General features: G+C 34.5%; 1 protein-coding gene and 1 long non-coding RNA gene across 6 annotated transcripts in view; one reads left to right on the top strand and one right to left on the bottom strand.

Annotated features, from left to right (window-relative positions):
- Nucleotides 1–20,010, top strand: part of LOC121111332 — an 83,810-nt gene that overhangs the window by 2,343 nt on the left and 61,457 nt on the right. The gene's annotated exons all lie outside the window — the stretch shown is intronic.
- Nucleotides 1–20,010, bottom strand: part of SCN1A (sodium voltage-gated channel alpha subunit 1) — a 110,530-nt gene that overhangs the window by 86,727 nt on the left and 3,793 nt on the right. For 4 of the 5 annotated variants that reach the window (XM_046944097.1, XM_046944098.1, XM_046944100.1 and 1 more), the window contains 6 exons: nucleotides 19,325–19,465; nucleotides 16,766–16,906; nucleotides 13,758–13,869; nucleotides 12,154–12,196; nucleotides 3,295–3,425; nucleotides 1,777–1,857 (listed from right to left, as the gene is read on the bottom strand). The gene's annotated coding sequence lies outside the window, so the exon portion shown is untranslated. The remainder of the gene's footprint in view (nucleotides 1–1,776; nucleotides 1,858–3,294; nucleotides 3,426–12,153; nucleotides 12,197–13,757; nucleotides 13,870–16,765; nucleotides 16,907–19,324; nucleotides 19,466–20,010) is intronic. The other variant, XM_046944099.1, reaches the window with a different exon arrangement.

Here is a 20,010-nt window from a genome sequence, read left to right as displayed (position 1 = left end):
TGTTCTAGATTACCTTGGCCTTATGTTCTGTCAAGAATATCTTAATACAAATAGATATAACAGCTTTCATATAGGGCTAGTAATGAACAACTATCTCTGAGCCATATGCACTAGTAATGTGAGTAGTCAACTGTAATGCCTGACAGTGGTAAGAAAATCAGTCATTCATATCATTGCCCAAAATGCATTATTCTGACACCCTAGCAGTCAGAAAGATTTCTGTGAAAGTAAATAAAAATAGTTTAAAAAGGTAAAAAATTAATTGTATCCTTTTGCAAATCATTGGAGGACAAAGTGGTTGACTGGAAAAGAATGGACTAGATTGCTCTTCATGCAAGGACAGACGTAAACATATAAATGTTTGAGATTTGAACATGTAAGGAATACAAAACAAATTCGACTGCTTTTCTATAGCATACCTTGTGCAGATACTAGTACTGAAGATTCACAGAAGACTGTAAGTCTATGAAACAAGTTCAGGAATTTTTCTTTTTTGTAAAATTTGTCAGAATTTAACAATGCTCATCACTAAATTATCCTTACTGGCTAAGTTTGTTTCCACAGGGTTCTATTCCATGCAGAAAAGAGGGAAGCAGTATCTCACAGACATTATTTCTGCCAGCAACCTTGAGTAAACAGGATGCTTTTTTTTTAGACACCTTGCTCTTAAGATGCTTTGAGTATAAATAAATCATTACTTGAGGTTTGCTCATACTAAGATAGATCCCATTTGGGATTTGATGAAATGTTAAAATGTACCAGTATCACTGACTGGAGAGACTTCTACAATATACTGAGTTGCAGAGGTTGTTTTTTTTTCCATTTTCTTTTTTTTTCCCCCTAATCCTTCCCTAAACTTGCTTTCTTTTCTCAAAATAATTACTTCCCTGTGTTTCTGAACAACTTTCCCAAGTGACTGACACAGACATGTGTAAACAGTGGCCCACAATCTTAAAAAAATAAAACCCAGTACCATTATATAGCCCTGAATTCAGACCTGATCTTGTGTAGTCTTATCAATGGATTCTTTTTTTCCATATATGATTAGCCCGGTCTCTCTCAAGACTTCGGATATTTTAATATATGTGCTACCTCACTAAGCAAAACCAGTAAATGTATATCGCATTTTTTTTTAAATAGGTAATAACATTTTTACATTTGTTTCTTTGAGTAATAGTAGTATTTTCTAACAGCTCAAGACGATTAACTGCATTCTAAACTTGCTTTACATTTATTTTTTACCATTTGACCCAGTCATCTCACAATAAGGATTATTGGTGGACTAGTCAAAGATGAAGATTATTCTCCTTTACTTAGTTAAACTTTCTGGAGTGTTTGACTGATATCAATGTCTGAATAGGCAGAAGTACAATTCTAAAATACTCTTCTTTCATTCTTAGATGATAACTTACCATCCTTACAACTGCATTACAGAGCACCTTAAGTAGTAGTAATATTTCTGAACATATATTGTATGTTTTAGATGTGTGGTGTTTCAATATTTTCAGATTTCCTTTCTTTACTATTCTACATGCTTGGTGTTCTATATCCTTTAAAAAGGTCCCTGGCTTTTCTCCAAATACTCTAGTATTTTAGCACCGATAGGTGAAATCTGAATTCTAAAATTCTATTCAAATTCCTCATATAGGTATCACTGATAATGTAATTTTCTACAGATGTAAAATTTCTGATAATTAATGTTATACATAATTCTAAAAAAAAAAAAGTGCTGAAAAATTTATAAGCCAAATAAGCACAAAAACATTTTAAATTCACCTCTATGAACACTGAGTAGGTCAAGGTCACAGTAATCTTAATAGTCATACTGTTCTTTGACTTCTCTCTGGCATATTTCCTCTGTCAAAAAAAAAAAAAAAAGCTATTACAGCCTTTTAAGTACCTTTTTTGGTAAGATTTATAGCCCTGCTTATTTAACCTCTAAGAGTATACACACTAATTTCTCAGGCCAATATTTTTGTACTTATCTTATAAAAAAACCTTGCTGTTTTGCATATTAATACTGAAAGAGAATGACAAAAATAGGATGAAAGAAAGAAATTAAAATTAAGAATCAGTTAATTAACTCTTCAATAAATATGCCTATTTATTTGGAGTAAATGACTGATTGTTATCAATAGAAAATCATCCATAGTGGTAGTCTGTACTTCAGTTGTCGTTTTGGCATATTCTTCTCTGGCAGCTATTTCATTACATTGAATTTGGGTTTATTTATTTTATCTCCCTAAAGAAGCCCCTGTGAGCTGAAAAGCAAGTTAGCAAGTTGTGGCAAACACATGTGGTTTTGGAAACTTAAAGTTGTCTGTAATCCTGGACATCCTGGACATTTTTTTATTTTTTTTTTAGAAATTGTTGTAGTATTATTTTGAACTCCAAGCTAACTGTAAATACCTAAGAATAATGTCAGACAAAACAGATGTATAGTTCAGCATAATAAATGTACCATTAGCACTAAAAGCAATACAGCTTTTTTTCTTTTTTTTTTTTTTGCAGAAAACCTTCTAAATAACCCTAGCGAAACTGCCTAAACCAAAAAGTTGAAAGACATACTACATAAACAAGTTCACAATTCTAGCAACAAAAGGCATAGATAGATAAGTTCAGTGTCATTCTGAATTTAAGTAGCTTATTTTACACATTCTTCAGTTGACGTGAAACCTGATCCTGTCTAATAAATTATATTTAGGCCTGCTTCAGGTTTTAATCTCCATTCAATTCTTAGAAACTTTATAGTTCTAGAAAAAAAACATGATTCAATTTTTTTTTTTAATAGGAAAGTGATAGTTCTTGTATTATACTTTACCAGGAATTCTAAAAATATTTCTAATACCCCAAATACTATTCCATCTCCAGATTTTGTTCCTTTTATTTCATTCATTTGGATACTTCCATTAGATGACACAGATTCTCCTTTATCTCCTTCCTCTCTTCCCAAGAGGTTCCTAATCATTTGGGAATAACTTATAAGATCCCAAAATTGCTTTAAAAAAACCTGTGTGTCTGGCATATGCACTTGTTTTCAACAGAGGAATTACTGGGCAGTAATTAGGGCTTTTCAGGATATATATTCAACATCCAAACTTTGGACTAACACGTTACTGTTCAAACTAACTTAGAATCATAGAAAGGCTTGGGTTGGAATGGACAATAAAGATCATCTAGTTCCAATGGGGCCAAGATGTACAGGTCTCTAGAACAAAGCATGACTGTCTTCACTTCTCCAACAACCCCAAAATAAGTATTACTAAGAATGAGACGAGTCTTAAAGGGCAATACCTTTGACCGAAAAGCAGAACATGCAACTAGTCCCAGGAGATAGTGATGGAACAGGATAGATCTTCCAAATTTTTGAAGGTTTCAAGTAGTCCTTCCAGAGCAGGAGGATTTAAGGTGCTGTCAGCTATACCCTGTAAAGCCCAGGTTCTGAGGTCAGTTCATTGGCTGACAAACACATAATGCGTTATTTATTTATATAGCACAATATTTCCTTGCCAATACTCTTTATATAGTCAGGCTTGTATACAGGTTTCTCTTACAGTTCAAATGCTCCCATGTCTAGAGTTTGAGCTTAGCAGCACTACATATTAGCCTTAGAAAGAATTTGAACTCCGTTTAATCTAAAGAAAATTCAGAAACTATTAGTATACCTTCTTTTTAAACGAGTTTTTCTTGTCAGAATAAGCTTTTATGTGGTCACTCTTAGTTGATTTACTGAATAATACCTCCATTTAACTAAACTCAGAACTGAAAACAACACAATTTGTATAATCTTCAATAGTATTTTGAAACTTTAAGGACAGTCATAAATTCCTATGTTATTTTTGAAAAGATAAATTATTTTGCTTATCTTGCTCATCTTTTTGACACAGCTGTCTTGTTTTCATTCCCTATAGTGTGAAAGTAAAGTGAATGTCCTTGTGAGTGACTGTTTGGTTTGCTGTCATGCAGAGGAAAAAAAAATCAACAAGAAATTGACAAAAGCAGTACATAAGTAGCCATGTGTTTTAACAATAATGAATGATTATGTTAGTTTCTTCTGGACTTTCCAACACTCCCTCAAACAATGAGATCTCACAAAAATCTTCTGCAGAAATTCCCCTTCTTCTCCACTACTTCTAGTGTGTTATTCTTCAAGATTCAGCTATAGCTATACTCAAATCACTAACTGAAAGTCAGTGAGGAAAAACACTCTTCCAATTTTTTCCAGGTCATCTCAGATGGGTTCAGCAAATTCTATCTTTGATGGCATTTCAATGACATAAAATTATTTACTGTGCATTTACTTCTTCAATGTATTTTTACTGGAAGCTATGCTAAAGTGACCTTGAGAAAACAAGTTACTACTCTTCATCCTTCAGTCACTGGATGGGTGCCTATTATAACCCCACCAGAGACCATGAACCTCCTTGGAACCAGTACTTCAGTTTACATCAGCTTTGAGCCTTGCACAACTCAAATTTTGGTGTCTGAAGGTGAAAGTAAAGGAGTGCAAATCTATCAGCTCTCTTGCCTCAGACTGAAGCAAACTGAAAGCTCAAAGGTCTAAATGGAGTTACTTGAGAAGGAGACTGACCTCTCTCCCGCAAGAAATGTAAGGAATTCTATGGTATACTCAAATAGAAACTTAACAGAACACTCTCCCTATAACCGCAGCTCTGTGGTCTCAAAACTTCCTCAAGGACTTCTATTGTGATTTACCAGCTTCCTGGAAACAGTGGGTTTCCCACTAAATTTTACACATGCCCTTCTCCAAGACTTAGAAAGCAGGATCAAGTCATTATTTTTATCTTCTTTTAAACATAAGACATCTGTAAGGACATTAACTATGTGGTAGTTGCTCCCCTAAGCAGAAGCCAGGTTACTCTGATACTCATAGGAAGCTACAGACATTTTTCTTCCACATCTCCCCACTATACCTTATGTTACTCAGAGTCTGCTGCAGTGGTAAGGCCAGTCTGGAACTAGAATATTATGTTTAAGTCTATCGTTGCTGAAAAATAGGCTTAAGTATTTTCAACAGGAACACAGAAGTAAATGCCAATTCCTTGTGACTTCACTCAGTTGCAGCCACTTTCAGATAGCTAAATTATTTTCAGCAAAATAAAAAGGTGGAAAATACAAAAGGAACAGTGTTTCAGAGAACTCCAGACCTCATGGGCTAGAAAGCTTAGTTTGAGCTTCAATCCATGAGACTGAGCCCAGTTTCTCTGCTAATGAAACCAAAGATTTATCTATATTGACTGAAATCAGGAGGAGATGAAACAGTTGGGTGACAGAGTGGAAGAAATGCTGCTAATGCCTCTTAGGGCAAGTGATTGCACAGTGAAAGGCACAAAGATGTTCTGCGCTGCAGGAGAAGGGAAAAGCCCTTAAAAACCTTTCTCTGTGCATCTGAGCTGCAGCCCCAAGCCTTGCAATCTCTTTAAAGCTGAGTTCATGAGCAAGATACAGCTGGTTTATTCCCACTGTTCCTTTAGAGTACAGATGTATTCCAAAAAATTATCTGATCTCCAGGGGCTAATTTGTACTACCTCAAAGGAATTAACAGAAAAAGGAATAAACAGAATACAACTGACTTATCTGTGCATCAGGGAGAAGTTCTTTTATGCCCTCTAAAGGAAACTATTTGATTACAGTCACCTTAAAACAGAACTGTCTGTATAAGTCATAGGAAAATATTCTCCTAAGATAAAAAGAATAGAGAAATTGCTGATCTACAAATTCCAAAGTGGAAGTGAACAGCTTAAATCTTATTTGCTTTGAACATGAATTAAAGGCCTAAATTAGGGGTATGTCCTTTTGTAAATAAATTTGGACCAGCTTAATACAGTAAACTGCATTTTACAAGGTGAGGTTATCTACAAAGACCTGCTGGCTGGGTAAGTTATATTACATGTTATAGACATGCTGAGAAGACCCATCAATGTACATTCTCCTGCAGTCATATGTGCTTCTTAATTTTCTCTTTGTCATATTAATAATTCTGTCCTTAATTCTGAATCAATTTCATTGCCAGTCCTTCAAAAAACTTTGGTATCTCTCATTAGATGTTAGTAAAACTCTAAAATCTTTCTTGAGGTCCCCTGATGTTTTGCCTTTTGTTCATCAGTGCCATACATCTCAACTGATACTATGCTTATGTTCCTGCTCACCCTCAAAGCTCCCCTTTCTTTTCACCACAGGAACACCCCAGCCTTCTTCCCCAGACCATTCCATTTATGGTGATTTTTGACTTTTAAAACTTTCATTCTTATTTCAGTTGAAAATCCGCTTTTCTATTCTGTATTCTGAAGTTTCAATTTTTGTATTTTATATTTGACTATACACAAATTTAATGTTTAATTTCAATTTTTAAACCAAACTACCCACCTTTCCCCAAAATAGCGACTTTGATAGCCTTATACTTTTTTCACAAAATGCGTGAACTTTACTACCAAAAACCTTACAGCATTATATACATAATTGACAAAAATACAAAACACATCAAATAAAGAACTCATTCATAGGAAGTCCTTTCTATAAAAAACAGCACTCATTTAGATAACCTTGTTAGTAAAATTTAAAGATCTATCAGGTTGTAGTCCACCTAACATAATCTCTGTCATTTCCAATTAAAGTAAGTACACTGTGTGTATTCACATGCTTACTTCTGCACCAAACTGAATATCCTCATAAAATACATTGAGGCTCTCAGACATTTTTTTTTGCTGGTATCATTTAGGCACACGTCTTTATAGTGGAAACTTTTTGGGGGTCATGGGTCACATCAATGTCTGTACTCACTGCGTGTCTCTCCATGAGGAACAGCATAACTACCTTAAGTGAAATGTGGCTCTTTTTGTTAAAAGGACAGTAGTAAGAAAGTGTTTCTGTACTTTTGGCAAGCTTTTACTAAGATTTCAAACTGAAAATAACTAGCAGCTACAGGCCTATGCTGTCATGACATGGCTGTGAGATGTGACTCTTCAAATTCTAGAGTGAAAGGATGCTCTGTTCTCCAAATAGCATTTACACTGCTGTTTTTTATTTTTTCACATCAACTTAAATTTTCATTGCAAATAGTTTTTTGAACGGAAGAGTTCTACTTTTGTCTTACTTTCATAAAATCTATGCAAATGTATGTTCTGAATCATTACAAACCTTTGAAAGCTGATGTTCTAGATGTTGCCATCATAAGCAATAGCCAATGTGTCAGAAAGATTATTACTTCTTGTGATTAACCAAGTTTTTTAATGCAACTGTATTATGATTGAAGTGGACTTCCTTGTTTGTTTGTTTGTTTGTTCTTGGTGCATCACAAGGGATGCAGAAGAGCATCACATTTGCCACAAAAATACCTCTATCTTGGTGGAAAACTATTCACGAGGAGTATAAAAGGTGGTCCTCTTTCCTGAATGGCATCACACTGAAAAACATAGTAATGACCATTTTGGATACACCAGTAAAGTTTGATTCAAATGCCTTTCGTGCTATGCATATTTTATATTCAACAGGAGCCTGAAGTCTTAGAATCACAATTTTTTTTTTAACTAGGAAAAAATAGCCACTGAATACATGAAGCTTGTGGAACATGTCCAAGTCTCCTTTAGCATACTCCCCAGAATATCTCCTTCCTATTCCCAAATATCTTTGCACTCTATCCACTATAAATATCTGTTAGAGAAAGGTTATTATTTGCCAGTTACCCAGAGTGAATAGAGAGCTTTCTGCTCTCTCTTTTTTTTTTTTTTTTTTGTGGTGCTGAGAATTCATTGATCATATAGGTTAGATTACATTCTCTGCATAGACAAGGAGCTCTGCATAGATATTGCAGGCCAAGAACTATTGATCTTAACTTCTTACTGAACAGAAACAAGAGAGTTGAAATAGACATATGAAGTGATGGTCTCCCAAAGGATCGTAAGCTTGTACTAACAACAAGAAAAATAATTATTAGAGATTACTTAGATCATTTTTAACAAAAATCCTACACATAAATGCAGATTATTTTGTCAAAGAGAGCAAAATAATAATTCTAAAATAAAATAAAAAATTTAGTCTAGAACATTGTCTTGCCAATTGACATCAGCAAGTTGACAAGACATCAGCAGTTTTCCTCCCTAAATAAATCATTTAAAGAAGAAGAACAAACAGAACTGCTGAATAAAATGCAATATACATTATAGTAGCAAAAGTATGTTTAATTAACAACTAAATCTTAGAGTAGTTTTTGCTAAGTTAAAATACTTGAGTTTATTGTTGGAGAATGCCACTGCATAATACTATGTATGAATTTCTCTTCCATTGGCGCAGCTTAGTTTTCATTTTTATTTAGAAGTTTTTGCTATTGAAGTGTTAACTGCTTCTTGAGGTATTCCTAGTAGGCATCTGTATAAAGTTGCTTATGGCTAGTGCTCAATTTAGCTTTATGAGTTGCATTTGCAGCCTAAAACCTGAAGAGACTGCAAACATGATTTTTATATTGTTGTTATTTTTTTAGCAATTTGATAGAGAAAGCAGAACAGTTGTCAGTTATTAAAGTGAATTAAATGTGCTTCTTTGCTTACAATAAAAATTATTTTAAACGGTGGAGCTGGGCACCTATCATTTCAAACAGAGCAAAGTATACACTATGTATATACAGTATCTATTAAAAAAAGGAACAAAAACCTCAAGGCATTATCAAATAATAGGCTCTTGCAAACCCTATTTTTTCATGTGACAGGTAATTGCATCTAGACAAGTATTCCTCTACTGCTGTTTGCTTATACACTGCAGTTCAGGCTTGTGAGACCTGATTTCCTTGCAGATGCCGTAGTGTAAAGATACAGGAACTGCGAAAGTGTTTCTACTACTTTATCTCTTGCTGTTGGTACCCAAATGGTACACAAAACCGGCCTAAGCCATATCCGAATACAACTGGATAGAAGATAGGCTGGGAATTGGAATTGGTTTTCATGAGAAATAGAAACTGATCAGAGATTGAAATTCTGTGCTTCTATAATAAAAGCATACATGTGTGCTTCCATATAGTAGAGTATCTACTGAAAAGCACGTATGCATGCTATATTATTTTGCCATACTAACCTCTTATTTTTTCAAATGTGTCTCGTATCCATGTTGCTGTTTTCAAGAACATTGAAGCATTACATATCTCAGTAATTTGAAAATCCAAGCAAAGAAAGTTTCTTAGATCTTAGTCTACTGTTACTTAAAATCTCATTGAGCAAATACAAAGTAAATTGTTGACAGAACATCGTTCTCAAAGTTATTTTCTCTAACCATTCTGACGTATAAATGCCAGTGGAATTTGAAAAAAAACATTCTTGCTTGTTGGAACTAAGCCTGGGCCTAATTTTACATATTGTCACTCACTGAAGAATTCAATATTACATTTTTTCAGCACTCTTTATCTGTTGATTGCATTTCAGTGCTCTATCTAAATGGTTACAACTAAATTAAGATTCATTCCCCTCACTCTCCACTTACAGTGCTCAAACGTTATCCAGAATGCTTAATTTTAGAACTGACTACACAGTCAAGAGCTTCAAAAAATGAAAAATACTTTCTATTATCTATGTTTGTGTCATTACATTGAAGCCATTTTTTTAGTATTTAGTATCTAAGTTAGCTTTGCTTAAATTTAGTGATAAGTGTCTGAAGCATTGATCCTAGACCTGTTATTTCCTTCTATGGCCTATTCTAATGCACTTTCAGAGTTCAGTTGGCCTTCTTCATCAGTTGATCACCTCCAAGAAAGCTGTACTTGTATCAGCTTGGTGTTCCTCTTGGCCTGTTCTTTAACACAAATATTAGTTTCTCAAGATGCCTTTTGATGACACTTATTGCAAAGTATATGCTGATATTCATGATGTTTTTAGATTATTTAGAATAGATTACTGATAAAAAGACTTGAATGCCTCTGTGTAAAAGGTTCTGAATTTTATGGACAGGGTTGTAATATTAATGAGTTGTTAATGTTAATAGTCATATCCTGAACAGAAAAACGGTATCATAGTAAGCTGAGTGGTTACGTCTGAATTTACTGAATTGTACTCATCTCCAGTTGAGACTGACACCTATAGATCTTCCATTTGGGAATTTCATGAGCAGATAGCAACTAGGCAGCTTTAACAAAGAATCAGGAACCAACAGAGAAAACAACAGTTTACACCGAATGTCTGTTTGGCTAATGCTTATTATCTCAAGAAGTCCTAAGTTCCTATATGTCAAATGGGAAGCTGAACAACTCCAAATATTTACTAATGTTAATCAGTTTCTGCAACTAATCAGTTTCAAGCACTGGCTCACTGCGTTAACTTTGGTGAGACACCTGCAGTGAGCAGAGCCAGGAGTCCTCTAACTCATTTGTTCTGACCTGGTACCTTAACAGGCTTCCAGTCAGACTGTTTCCAATATCTTTCTTTTTACTGTTATAATCCTCAGTCCAACCAACTCATTCATAGACCAGCAAAATGCAAGTAAAACGTACAGTACTCAGACAATGTTACATAGATGCTTTATGCTTATCACAATTGGATCACATTTTTTCCCTTCAATCTTACGTCTATTCCTGAATATTTTCTCTGCATACTTCGGGTCACTATTTTCCTCTCTCTCCCTCTCCTTTTTTTTTTTTTCCCCTTTCCATTTTTTTCTTTATTTTTAGCTATAAAATTCTCCCTTATCCAAACAAATGTTAACATTTAGCACTTTTCTACCAGTTACAAAGCTTTCCAAATACTGAAGACCACACTTGGGACTCTGACGTGAATGGGATTGATCAAATAGAACCGTTCCAATAAAATATCCAATGTGTTATGTGCTAGAGCGAAAAAGGCATAGAAATCAAATCATAGGCATTCTAGTAAAAAAATACAGGGTAGTGTATATACTCCCTTTTTTGAAGCAAATTCCACCTTTGCTTAACCTATTAATTCTCCTTTCTTATTCCTAAGAAAATAACAAAACTTTCTTCTTAATTATGGAGAAATGAACACAGACTAGCCTGAGATCTTTCCTAGTAGCATCATCCTTGTAATATCATCCCTCCCCTGCTGTTCAGTATGCAATGTCTCTGGCTTGTCTTCCCACCCAGAAGTTCTCTCTTTCTCTTCTTGAGCAGTTTAACATGCAATTTGATAGCTTTCAAAAATGGTTTGAAACCTTGAATAAGAAATGAGAGTGCTTGGGACCAATTGTTCAGAACAGTGAAATCTGTCACAGTGCATATAGCCAACTACGTGCTGACAGTTCTTTTCACTCTGAACAGGGTAATGTGAAAGTCAGTAAAGAAATGTTATGTAACCTGCCTTGAAGTCCACATTACCACAGTTTTAGAGAATGTGAACAATGCACAAACAAAACTGTATTTGCTGTACAGAAGAATGAGTTGGTTTTGTTCATCTTCTAAAGCAAATTCCTCAGGACAAGGACTGTATCTTTTTTACATTTCACAGTAGCAAGCACTTAACAATTAATAGTAAACCGTAACTAAATGCAAAGCCTCTGAGAGGTGCCAGATTGACATCTCTGGAGAATTCTCCCTGTTTATACAGAGAACAGGCAGAACAGCAATGCAGGATTTTTTTACACTGTTCCCAAAATCACCAATGCACTTCCCATACAGTGTTGTACAAGCATCATATAGTAACTGCTCACAATCACTACAATCCTAGAGACCTAGACTGCTGTTTTCATACTGCAAAGCAAAAGTGGGGCTTATATCTTATTATCAACCACCAGAATTAAGTAGCTTTTGTTATTTATTTTTCATTGGAATGAATCCCCTCAAGTCAATACATTTTTCAGTGGATAATTTTGATGGTTAGTAACAAAACAAAACAAAAAAATTGCTTGTTTTTAAGGTTAGAGGAACCACCATCTACCAGACATTTCTTTATATACCATAATACGTTTTTATTACTATGTGAGGTAAAAGTACAATATTTCCATTTTAACCCCTTATTTTTTTAGTTAGAATACCTTGTCATTTTCTAAAATGCTGAGAAACATCATCATACTACTGGTAATCAGCAATATATTCTTAGGTAACTTCTAATAGTTCGCTTTGAATTTTCCATTAAAAATACTGGCACAAAATACTTTTTAAAGACATCCCAAACAAATTGCAACTTCATCCAGTGCTGTACTTACCAGTAATTCTTTGGGTGGCAGAGACAGAAGGAACTTCTCCACACTGTGTAAAAGAACAAAAAACATATTTCATCTGATGTGATTTCTCCGTGCCTATCTCATTTCACAGAACAGGTTAACCTTTGCATAAATTGCTTTGCAATTAGTACAGCAGCAGCAAATCAGGCTCGTCTCCTTTACACTTGTCAAAATCTCAGTGTCCAAGTAATGGAAAAAAATGGGAGTAATAGGGCAGCATTCTCTAAAGGCATCCATCTGCTTTTGCACTGAGAACAGCAAAGGGCTAGTATTGGGGCAATGTTAACACCATCAACCTGACTGAAACAAACTCCTGCAGACCTACTCTCACACATCTTCATATTCTGAAGGCTCTGGGTTCAGGCACAGTGCCTGCTATACCTTGCTATAGTGGTTTTTAGTAACCAGTAAAATACAGCTTTTTGCTGCCATTTTTGGCTACTCTTCAAGTTATGGTGCAACAGCACTTTATATGACTGTACTTTTAATCAGTATTTCAATTTTGCCCTAAAAATAGTCAAATTCAAAGATGCAACTTAAAAGCATATGTCAAAGATTCCACTTGAAATAACAAATTTACAGACACTATTCTGTTTCTACTGCACTCCTCTTTATTCCTAAAAATACTATCACAGTGAACAACTTTTTTTTTTTTTTTTTTTTTTTTTTTTTAAGCTGAAGTTCATTATTATACCCATTTATATTCTGCATTTAGAACAAATCCCACAGCGGTAAAGAGTTACTACCACTGTCTGCTTCCACATGGTCAGTAGCTCTAGCAGATTTTTCATTATTTATTACAATAACACAGACACTTTCCTGAATCGGAACAGCCAGACATCTTTTTAGCCAGTTCATATCTCTGGAGTTCTGAAGAATCAGGAGTTTACTGAATTTCTCAATATTCTTTTAAAGGACATCAGAAAATCTCTGTTTCTGAGAGCCTGAACTGTAAAAGGCTGCTGTCCAAACTACACCTGCAAACTGCTGCAGCACAGGCTGGCTGGCTGCTTCAGAAATTTAACCCCCTGCTTGGAAAGCATGCTGCAGAATTAATCCAATCTCACACCATTTTATCCCTAAAAGCCTTGATACATTTACTGAGTATACCACTGAAAATAAGTTAGTTTTTTCTATTTTATTAGCATTTGTGAAGAGACAGGTGAGTTCTAATTTTAAAGCCCTCAGCCTAATTCTTTGCCATACTCAGGAATCTGGGCAGACAGCCCAAAGATGAAGGAGGATGATTCTATTAATTTGTAGGGGAGTACTATGGGATACTTTAAAGCTAAGGAAAAAAAAAAATATTCTCTTATTATTTTAAGGGGCATACGTAACTACTAGATACGTGTTTGTATTATGTTCATCAATTATTTTCAGATGCATAAGAGTTGACTTGCTAACAAATGTGAGCTACTATTTATGTTACTTTCCTAGTCAGAATTAGATGGTAGTTGCCATTATGTAGATCTGCTTACTTCTATTTCAATTCTTCAGCTAAAGAAAAAAAAACCTAAATGGTTCCCCATCATACTGTGAAAGAACAAAACAAAACATATTTCTGTCACACTGACTTAAAAACTCACCATGAAGGGAACTTTGAATTCAGCTTAGGTACATCCTACTTCCTGATGCTACCACTCAGCTTGGACACAGCAAAAATCAATAAAAATCCATTAGAGGCGGGGCAGCAGGATGCTAAAAATTAAAATAAAATAACCCTATTGGGACAATACATCTTACTAATATTGCATACCCTGGTAGACATTAAGAAGTGATTAAACAAACACAACTCACCCTGAAAAAACAGAAAATAAATAATACAGTACAGTACAGCCAATTGATGAAAGGTAATCCTGAAAGTTAATTCACTGAATGGGTGACATCTTACACCATCCTGGATTTGGTATAACTACCACAAACCAAAGGTATCACATCAGTTATCTATGGTAGTTGATCCCAGATATTTTGAAGCTGAACCTCAATGATTACGAGCCTCAACTAGTTAAGGAGTTCATTGTAGTCATACTTCCGACTAACTATATGAGGCAATACTGAGTAGGGAAAGGTAATTTCCAAGAGGAGCTATAAAGGAATTATTATTTATACACAAGCATACACAGACAAGTTGTTCATTAGTCATAAAGTTCAAAAATTCTATAACAACAGTGTTAAGTTTCTGTAATTTTTGAATTTCTTCTTACTATTGTTTTTTCTTTTTTTTCTTTTCTTTTTAATGAAACTCTTCCACCTTAGTTTACAACTTAGAGATTATGGTAGAGAAATAATTCAGTAAAACATAACACCACACTGTATTAACTACTGTTTAAACTACAAGTCAGCAAGCATTTGCACAGGTGTAAAAATAGCATGGGGCTGAATCAACAGTAAGCAGCATGCTCCTGGGAATTGTGGAATCATGAGAGAATGGCAATACAGGTTTGCTGCTGGTACCTAACTTCTAGCTCCTGAAAAGCTCTGGACTCATTGGGTATGAAGCAGCAGCTCCCATTTAACTGGAAGCTGAGTACTATCTCAAATAAATGAGTACAAAATAAATTAATTGTTTATTAATTTCAAAATAAATTGTATTTTGAGAAATGTTATGAATATCAGTCTCTGTTATGGAAGAAGTTCTATTTTGGGAAAATGAATTTTATACATTGAGCTATGGTCAGTGGAACTACAAAGGGACTTTTCATCCTTATTCCAGAGGTGAAAAGAAACCAATTTTAATTAACAATTTCTTGCTTTTAAGAACTATGTCAGTAGAGCAATGTAAACCAAACATACACAGAACTTGGAGTTTGCCCTTCACTAGCATTTCCATTATTGTATAGGGTATCATAAGCTCTGATTCCTGATTTTTAATTCTCTTAATATAGATACTTTGCTTTTGACTCTGTCATTTTCTTTATTTTCTAGCAAGGAAGAAAATCATTACGTTTTTAAATTGAAGAATCACCAGGAGATATTCGAAACTAGAGCTTCACAAATACCGAGTTATTATAAAACAACACTGCCTGCTGTTGCCCACCTCCCTTCTGTCTGTCACAAACATTTGTATAGCTGTTTAGTGAATTGAATAGGAAACACGTCTAGGTAAAATATAAACTTTCTTTGTTCTCATTGAGTTTTCAGTTCTCCAGCTTAGTCTTTTGCGTCACAGCACAAAAGTTGTCCTAGCCTAGGAGAAAAGGGAGGGCAGGGCTTCTTTCACTTCTCATTGCCAGCTCATGGCAGTTAAATATGTTTGTGAAACTGTGGCCTAATTTAGGCCTTCTCCTCGACAATCAGTAAGAATAAGAAACTTCCAGAGATGTCAGCTGTCAGAAGTGCTACTGAAACAAAAACCAGTGAGTCACCAGCACCAGACCTTACCACACAGTACTCAAGAATGTTATAAAGGAAAAAAGGAAACCACAGATACATAACATATACCCGCTGAAATGAAACGGTGTTTGTATAACCAGCTTTATTAATTTTGCATTGATAGGAGATAAATGAAAAAATCAGTGAGGTGATCCAACTCCTCTCCTACCTAAGAACTACTAAGACTAGAGAAGAAAGATATGGAAGGTTAATGGAAATATACTGTGTTGTCTGTGACAGTAATGACTAATCATGACTATAGCGTGTGTCAGTATAACAACAGTAATATATACAGATTATTTTAAGGGAATTTTAGTAACCCCTTAATAAATACAGAAACTAATCAGACGCATCCAGAAACACTTGAATATGTGTGTTGTATAAAATACAGAGAGCTGTGCAATTGCTCAGTAGCCTTATCCTACAGAATCCTTTCACTGAAGTCGAGTTGAAAACTTTTTATATTTAGAGTGGCCTTTCTTTTTATTATATCTTCTTTTCTTAATGCCATGTTAGTGTGTTGCCTATCCCACTTGTCATAAACCAGTCTGGCCAGGAGCCAGTTCTCTCAAAAGAAAAGTTTTCAAGACTAGACTCTCAGTAGTGTACATATTCAGTGATCAGAAAAATTTTAGAAAAGTTATTTGGAACCATGAGAAAACTTTTCTTTTAAAGTGTTAGAGAAGTTAATAGCTGAAATTATGCTGAAATTTAACTCTACTCTAAAAACTGTTAATAAAATGTCAAACCTAAAGAAACTCTCACAGGGTTATGAATAAACTAGATACTTTCCAAAAGTTCTTACCACTTTTTTCAGATGAGACATGTTTTAAAAGGATATTACTTCATATGGAAAAAAGAAAGTATTTAAAATCAGTGCAAGTAGGAAAATAAGTTGATTACTGGTCTTTAAGAACAAACTTTTATATTCTGCTTACAGGTAAACAGGACATATTTAGGTAGCGTTTCTGTCATGTTTCAAAGTGGGTTTAAATCACTTCTAGAGTTTTCTATCTCTTTAGGTGAGGGCTGATTGCTGTGTATCTGCTATTTGAATTATACACACAAATCTGGAGTTTTAAGTGGAATATAATATTCCCTGTGATCAGTAATCTAATTAATCCTAAAACATTATAAATTTTCCCTAATTTCTTTACTAAATGTCTTTTTTAACATCTATTCTAATGGCTGCTGAAGTCTATTTGCTAATGAGGTTACCTACCACCATTTGCTGGTGCTATCACATGTGAAATAACTGCTACAGCTGATCCAATTACTCTTCAGCTCCACTGTTTGAACCATCTGCTGCAATAAACTGATTTTGCGTTTTTCTGTCTGAAAGGCATTTCCTCTCATTTCCAGGCTAGGGAAAAAGCAGGAAAAAGAAGGAAAAGAGATGGAGACTATATCATACTTCACAGAGCTGCCTTCAAGTTAGAAGGGAAAAATAACCTGTATTTAGAGGAACAAGTATAAGTTCTAAAATATGGCATCAAAGATAAATATGTTGACCCTTTCATTTCAAAACTGTTACATTATTGAAACTAAATTTGTTCAGCTGTCAGACATACAACTCAAGTATTCAGTAATTCTTTATCTCTGTAAGGTAGAACCACCACTGTAGAAGACAGATGAATTATTTCATTTGATTGTTATAATTGTTTCATTTGATTACAGCTGGTGGTCTTTTATGTATATACATATATATACACACACATACACATATACATATGTATGTGTATACATATACATACATACACATATATATGTATACACATATACATTTATGTGTGTATGTATATATTATTAATATTATTATTATTTTCTTTCACTAAACTTGATATCCTAAATTCAAGACTTAGGAAATAACAAGGAATTTAGGCATCTGAAATACAGTTTGAGATACAGCATACTACAATATTGCTTGCTGTATTATTACTAATTCCAGCTTTCTTCAAAAACAAAATATTCCTTGAATGTTTCAACAAAAGTTGCTATACCTTGCTCAACCAAAGGTACCCACCATATTAAGTTATATATGTGATCATAATCATATGTGCATTTCAAATGTATCTTCTACACAAACAGAAACATTAGAGCAGTAGCCTAAGAGAAAATTCACATTGAGAATGATGACACATTTAAGTTTACATTCTTACACAGGACCTTGATGACTGCTTCTATTTTACTTGTTTGTGTTTAGATATTTCAAAATATTTATTGTACGGCTGCTGTCCTTGTCTTTATACATAAGACTTTCTACTATAGTAGAATCTTCTGAATTCCTAACTTTTAAGCTTTGTTTATATAAGTAGACCCAAGCCTCATGATAATTGTTCATATTCCCTTGTGTTCAAGCACCTCTGTTTTCCTTGGGCCATAGCTAGGTGGGTGTCCTCTGTAAAAAAGTGACTATTTTGAGGTAAGGGAAGAAAACGGGAAGTCAGCAGATGGTACTTAAACATTATTCAATATCTTTTATTTTTCATTTTTTTTCTTCCATAGCCTTGCTCATGAATCACATTCATGATCACCTTTATCATGAATGCACAGGCATGAGGTCCTTTAAAATATCTCAATATGTGGTAATTTTGAGCTCTCTAGCTAAATAAGGACTTGGACTTGCCTTCCCAGACCTTGGGAGAACTTCCTTCATGATTCAGACATTTCCAGTACATGTGAGATTCCCTCCAATGATAAAAGTTAAAATCCAGTAAACTCATCACGACAGTAGAAGCAGGCAGCCTACTTGAATCCAGTACTGAATTACCGTGATGGCAACACAGATATTGACTTGGTAACTACTTTTATTTGTTTTCATATTGTCAGAGAATTGACAACAAAACAATAACATACACTGTCAACAATCTATCAAATATGCTACACTATATGCAGTAAACTTATGGGGTTTAATGACTTAGAATCTTGCAACATTTCACATTTTAGATTAAAGGACAGAAACTCTTAACATAAGAAAAGCTATAAAGTCTCTCTTGTATTATAGCAATGTCAGTTATCAGAATACAGTAAGTTCTCCTGGCAACTGTATGTAGCATAGCATGTTTTAAAATTTATCTATAGGTTACTGTCTGATTAAGCATAGCATTATTGTTAATTAATCTCAGTTATGTTCTCTGACAATATGGAAATCTAACTGTGGTAGTCCAGGTGGAGGTTAATTTATCCTTGTCTAAGTGGACTTAATAGAATTTAGAAGGGCTTATTGACATTATTTTCACCTAGAAAAAATTCTTAAATATTATTATATTCTATTTCAATAAAGCTATGCAATTTCCAATATATAACTTTCCAATATTCTAATTGTTGGCTTCCAACAATTCAAACTGTAAATAGAAAACCAATATTTTAATATTCTATAAATACTTATCATCACACATAATGCTAAATGAATGATAGTGTCTTAAATTTAATCTTAACTGCAGAAAAAAATAGCACAAAAGGATTTTTCAGGTTAACTTTTTTAAATTAGAGAAGCATTAGTGGACAATGCAATCCTTCCTGTCCATTCCTTTACATGCATGGCTTCTTTCAAATCCCTTGAACTCCAAGGGTAGTACAGTATATTACTATTATCATTATAGTTATACTTGTATATATAAATAACATTTCAGAGACCTAGATCTTGGATACACATCTACTGAGATCCTCTTAAACTCACTTTTGAAAATTTCCTCCTTGCATGATATACCTTGAGATTATACATTTGAATTATCTTTGGTGAAATAATAACACTAATTCTGTTACCTTTATTACCCCTTACCTCCGAGCTGAACAGTAATAGCTTATGTTATCCAGTTGGGCAAAGCCAACTTGAAAAAAATTAACATTCTTCCGCATAATTTTACTTTTGAAGGCATGTCTTGTACTCTTCCCTACACAATGCAACAAGGAAGTGACTCATCTGTGATAAGATAAAGATTCAGAGTCATTTTATTTACACTCCAGAAGTAGAAGAGGAAAAGTAAAAACACTGCTCTTTTAGGAGATCCATAACTGGAAAACTAAGTCAGTAGTGGCTTAATTTTAATTCTACTGAAAGCAGTTGTATAAGACTCTCAGATACTTGAAATGGATACACTGAGAAATTAGATTCCTTATTTTAGGTATAATCAAATCCATTTGGCTACTGGTGCAGACATAGCACAACATGGATATAGAATCACAGAATGGCCTGGGTTGAAAAGGACCTCAAAGGTTATCGAGTTTCAACCCCCCTGCCACAGGCAGGGTTGCCAACCACCGGACCAGGCTGCCCAGAGCCACATCCAGCCTGGCCTTGAATGCCTTCAGGGATGGGGCATCCACAACCTCCCTGGGCATCCTGTTCCATTGTGTCACCACCTTCTGAGTGAAAAACTTCCTCCTAATATCGGACAGGGAAAGCAAAGCTGAAAAGCAAGTAGGTACCAAATAACAGAAATGTTGAGCCGGTATGCTCTGGCTTTT

This window comes from Gallus gallus, chromosome 7 (assembly GCF_016699485.2).
Source record: "Gallus gallus isolate bGalGal1 chromosome 7, bGalGal1.mat.broiler.GRCg7b, whole genome shotgun sequence".
Classification (NCBI taxonomy): Eukaryota; Metazoa; Chordata; class Aves; order Galliformes; family Phasianidae; genus Gallus; species Gallus gallus.
The sequence above is the reverse complement of the archived record's forward strand: the minus strand, read 5'-3'. Positions and strand labels throughout refer to the sequence as shown.